Below are 5785 nucleotides of genomic sequence, written 5' to 3' on the forward strand. Positions count from 1 at the left end.
TGTATTCTCCCTGGTGTTTTTCATGCCATCATTAGTTTAGACTGGAGGATAGCCATTTACCAAAACTGAACATGTCTGTTACAGAACTGCCCCTCTCACACGCCAGCTACCTGTGTTCCTTCTTGCAGTGGTTTTTGTTAGTGTGTTCTTAGTGTTAAATGTGTCACTTAGGCTCCTACCCAAATTTAGCTTTTCCCTTAAATGAGTGTTACATTATAGTAAAATTAGAGATTTAGCTAGTGTTAGATTGGTTGCTTGTTTGTGTAGTTGACCACAAGTACATTAGACAAAACAGTAAATGACTTTTTATACACTGACGTTAACTAAAATCCTGAATCCATTTAGACTCTATTCAGTTTCTATCCTTTGTTACGGGTTTTTATCTTTTTATCACTAAATCTAGAAAAACAATTTCTTTCTAATACAAAGGTAACAAGTTTTTAACTTTCAGTTGCTTAGTACCTTCTGAAAGGTTTGTGGTTGATAAAAATATTACTCCACTAATGAAACAATTTGATACTGATTAAATTGTTGCCATTTGTTACAAAACAAAAATAAAGACCTTTCTAAGATGTTTTAAAGAAACCAAAATTCTGTTCATTCTTAGATTGCACAGCCATAGTAAGTCCTTCCATACTAGGTGTTGGACAAATTCTGAGGCTGTGCTAGGAGACTGGAAAACATAGATTTGACGATGGGTAAGATCACTGCCCTGGAATTACTTTGCTAATTTTAGGATCAGTCTCTACAAGGGCGAAATTTTGGGGTGTGTTACAGTGCCAGGTTCTGTCCCCCCGATTCGCAGTTTTCCTTTTCTGCCATTTCAGTGACCCACGGTCAGCTGCTGTTGGTCTGGAGACAGACACCCGACTTCATCTCGTCACGTAGGCATTTTATCATCTCTCATCACGAAAGAAGGGGGATGTTCTGAGAGAAAGAGAGAGACCACATTTATATAACTTTTATTGCAACATATTGTTATAATTGTTTTTATTCTTGTTAATCTTCTGTGTCTAATTTATAAATTAACTTGATCGTAGGCATGCACGTATAAGGAAAAACAGTAAATTTAGGGCTCTGTATTAACCATGGTCGGCTCCAATGCAGGCTGACCAGTGAATATGAATTTCTTTTACTTAATATAAGGTCAAGATCTTTCAGAGGACCTTGCAAATAAGCTACTTTGGAGGCTTTCCTTGCCAGAGGAAACAAACTATCTGAAACCAATGTTAGCAAAACGGATAAGCACTTACCCAAGTTCTAAGTCTGGATCCGCCTTTCCTTGGATGCTTGCGTTAATTTTCTTGCTTTTGGAAGTATTGGAGAAGAGAGGCTCTAGGAAGCCTGTGGACCCGTGTTACCAGGGAATTGCTACACCACTGGTTAATCCACAACGTGAACAATTAAGAATTAGGCAGACCTACTGAGTACTTGATATTACATGTTTCCCCCCCTAGCTGAAATCGAAGTGTTCCTGTGAAAACTTTTGTAAACCGGACAGACATAGAAGCAGTTAAAAAGTAAAAATCCTCTTCAGATTTCCTTTGGTTGACGAAAACAGGTACTAATGTGGGTCTTTCATAAAAGCAAAGCAGTGCAAACTTTCAGATAGCAGAGGTCACCTGTATTCCATTTTCACAGCCTTGGAGGGTAGATGCTGAACTGAAAACAGCTAGCAGTAATTCTTTCAATACAGGATTTTATCAAAAGTCCCTTGCAAAGCAGGTTTTTAGCAAGAATGAAGAGGCTAGAATAATTAGGTTTTAAAGCACGTACAGGTACTTACAACACTTCCAATTATTCTTATCAGTGCATCTGTTAGCATAAAAAACAGACGATGGTTCTCAATATGCTACCAACTCCCCCTACTCCCAGCCCCACTTAAGTTTCTACTTTGCTCATTCCAAAACTTTTTGTAAATAATAAGGATTAGGATTATTTATAATATACTGCAAACATGTCTTTCATGTCTGTATACTTCAGTCTCCTGAAGCACATAATTCAGTGGTTGCAGTAATACTGTTGTATGGCTATTCCACACCTTAACTGTTTTCTGTTAGTGATTAAGTAACTATGGGCAGTGGAGCACTGATGAATTAGGAAGGGGTGTTGAGTAACCTAATGAGATTCCATTTAATAAAGATTCAGAATAGCTGTTTTCTTTAAACTGCCATACCTTCCTTTTTGGGTATCTTAGAGTATTCCCATTACGTATCTTCAAGCTGACCATGTGAAATAACTGAAAGTTGTGAATGTTAGATTTCCCTACCATATGCTGCCCCCGTATTAATGTTCATCTGCTTTTACATCTTAAATATCTTTTTTATATATATATTTTTTGATACAGCACCAGTGGGGGAGGGGCAGAGAGAGGGAAACACACTCTGAAGTAGGCTCCAGGCTCTGAGCAGGGCTCAAACTCATGAACTGTGAGATCATCACCTCAGCCAAAGTTGGATGATCAACAGACTGAGCCATGTAGGCACCCCTGCTTTTACATTTTAGAGGTAGCATTGGTACACCAATGCAAGAGAACTTCCTTTGGGAGGATAAATGGTTAGATAACTTTCTTTTCAACATTTATTCATTTTTGAGAGACAGACTATGGGTCAGGGAGGGGCAGAGAGAGAGAGAGGGAGACAGAATCCCAAGCAGGGATTCTAAACTGTCAGCACAGAGCCCGACATGGGACTCGAGCTCACGAATCGTGAGCTATGACCTGAGCCCAAGTGGGATGCTTAACCAACTGAGCCACCCAGGTGCCCCTAGATACTTTAAATGGTAAACAGAGTTCATTGATCCGAGATGGGGATTGATAACCCAAGAGGAAAAGAGCTGAAGAGAAACCACACATTTCTAGGTCGTCAGGGTGTTTTTTTTAACATCTAATGGAAAATGGAGGTGTAACATTTTGCCTAAATGAGTTGCTGCTGCCTTTGTGTTTGTGTTTAAAAATTATAAACCTTCAGGGTACCTGGGTGGCTCAAGTTGGTTAAGCATCCTTTGATTTCGGCTCAGGTCATGATCTCAGGGTTCAGTTTGTGAGATAGAGCCCTGTGTCAGGCTCTGCTCTGACAGCACGGAGCCTGCTTAGGATTCTCTGTCTCTCTCTGTCCCTCCCCTACTTGTGCCCTCTAGCTTGGTCTCTCAAAATAAACATTTAAGAAAATTTAAAAATTATAAATCTTCAATCTTTGTGAGAGTGTGCATAAATAACTTATTAAACATGAAAGTCTTAAGGAGGAGCTATGACACTCAGCTGAACACACAACAGCAAAACTGAAAAGAACTGGCTTAGTAATACGAAGCTTGCTAGTTTGAAACGGGAAATGAGGGCCAAGATTATGTAAATTTTTGTTCAGTGCCTCCCAGCAACATTTCAGTGTTTACCCAAAGCCTCCAGCAGTGTTCTGCATAATTTATGGCATACATTAATATTGAGCATCAAGATGGGAAAAGGTGGTCTCACCATCTTAAAGGCTGTATAAAACTTCAAAATACAGAGATGACCTATGCCCCCCCAGAGACAGATGGAGAGGCTAAGTTAGAATGTTCTTGGAAAAGTCAACAGTAGTTAGCCTCTACTAACTACAAAAATTAGAGGGCTTTTTAAATGTGATCCTGGAACTGTAAGAAGGCAATTTTTTTTAACTGGGAAATGAATTGTAGGTATTTCTCTATTTTAAAGCATCAAGGCTCATATCTTCCGTGACATTTCCCAAGATCAAAAGCAAACAGTGGAACTTTTGACATTCTCTGTTCCTGCAATTTCAAGGGAATTACCAAGACATAACAAGTGACCTGAATGGGGTAGTGATTTCACGTCTACCTGAGTCATAGATGAGCTGAAATACGGAAACTAGGCCTTGTACTTGAAAGATGAACTTACAACTTACAGAGTTAAGATTTCAAAAAGGATTGCTAGCTTGTGGATTTCGCTAATGCTGAACGTTTGTAAATAACCTTTATTTAAAGTCTTCAAGGTTCACTGTTGGGTGACAATTAGAAGAATATGATGGTAGAGTTAGTAAGAAAAGCCATGCCTATTTATTGTTAGGAAATGGTTAATATCACTTAGGAAAAAAAGTTTTTCTGAAAGTAAGACTTTAAAACCACAGAGAACACAGGAGAGATGGGCTAATTTCTTCCATGTTGGTGGAGTCTACAAGAACTTGGTGGAAATAATTTTAAGAACTGTGTATGTGTGAAAATAATTGTGTGGGTGTCTGAAAGCAGCTCTTAAAGCTTCTTTCTTAAAAGTCTGTACTACCTCAGCTGAGGACTTTTTTTTCTGTATCAGACTATTGGGGAAAACCAAGAAAAGATGATGAATGGGCTCTCGGTTGTGTTTGGATTCAGTAGCAGCTTTCCTGTTATTCTGTACATTACTGAATTCGTACTTCTTGGAAAGGACATTCTTCTTTGCACGTGTGTTAAGTCACCCAATAGTATTGCGTAGGATATTTCTTTTTAATTCTGGAAGTTCCAGTATCTAGAGGCTAGACATAGGTTTGTTTTTTTCAGTACATGGTGAAGTTTCCCAGAGTTGACATTCTGAGAGCCACCGTCTCATTCAAAGCTGAGAAAACAAGCTCCGAAAGTGTCTAATTTTCCTAGCCTATCCCAGTGGCTTTTCTTGATCCACATGAAAACCAAAGAAATCTTATTCTCATGCCTAGAAGCTTATGCTGAGGACTCTTGAGCCAGGATCATATTTTATGTTTTCTCTTCCCAAGCAGGTGATTCCTAGTATGTTCTGGAAAATCTAGCCTCCAGTTAAAGATTGTATTTGTGGGAAAGAATTACAGAGATGGCCCTTTTGCTTTTACTTTCTTTGCTAATAGGTCAGCCTGCTTGCTATTCTGTTTCGTCACCCTCTTCAGTGGCCCTTCAGCTCCTGCCCCTACCTCTTGTAACTTGGCTAGCATTAGCATTCTTCCGCAGTCTCTTCCATCACTACCATTTGGATATCCTTAGGCGAATCTTTCCAGGTAAAAGGTGGAATCAGACTGTCTCTCTGAGGCCTTGAAATCCAAGTAGAGCACTGAGAGGAACTGAGCATGCCACCTTATAGGGACTACATCTCATTTTTGTCATTTCCTGTGCTTTGCTGGTCATTTCATCTTGGAAGCCGCTCCTGGGCTAGGCCCACAAAGCTTATTTTTCAGTGTTGGTCTCAGTTTCAATTCAAGTTCCCTTTCCTGGCTTCAGTAGAGGGCATCTAACCCCATATTTTGCAGATTGTGTACTTTGAGCCTCATTGTCTTTATCTGTGAAATGGGAGTAATTACCAGTGAGGATTGCCTGAAACTCAAGAAACAGAGACCTAGAGGTGCCGTGAGGGGACTAATTTGCTTTCCTAAATAGCATCCCTCTTGTTCTGGTTCTTTTTAAATCTCCGCACAGCCCTGAGAAAATATGAAGTGTTGCTAAAGAGCAGTGTAAACCAACAGTAAAAAGCCTTTGGGTTTTAGAAAACCACTGTTAGTTGGGTGACCCGGTTGGTGCAGTGAACTCAGGTACATAATCTCACGGAATCTTTCCCGCAGCCCTCAGGGTGCAGGGACTATTATCTCCATTTTGCAGGGAAAAAAGCTGAAGCTTAAAAGCTTAACTAGCTTAAGGCAAAAATAAGAATCCCCAAATGTGAAAACATTTTCAGAAAGATTATACAACTGAGGTGTGAGCATTTTCCATTGAACTCTGGTTCGGGAGTCCGTGGGCACTCCCATCAAAGGTCTCCATAGCCCACAATAGGGCCCCACTGTATTCTCAAACTATCAGG

This window comes from Lynx canadensis, chromosome D3, assembly GCF_007474595.2.
Source record: "Lynx canadensis isolate LIC74 chromosome D3, mLynCan4.pri.v2, whole genome shotgun sequence".
Taxonomy (NCBI): Eukaryota; Metazoa; Chordata; class Mammalia; order Carnivora; family Felidae; genus Lynx; species Lynx canadensis.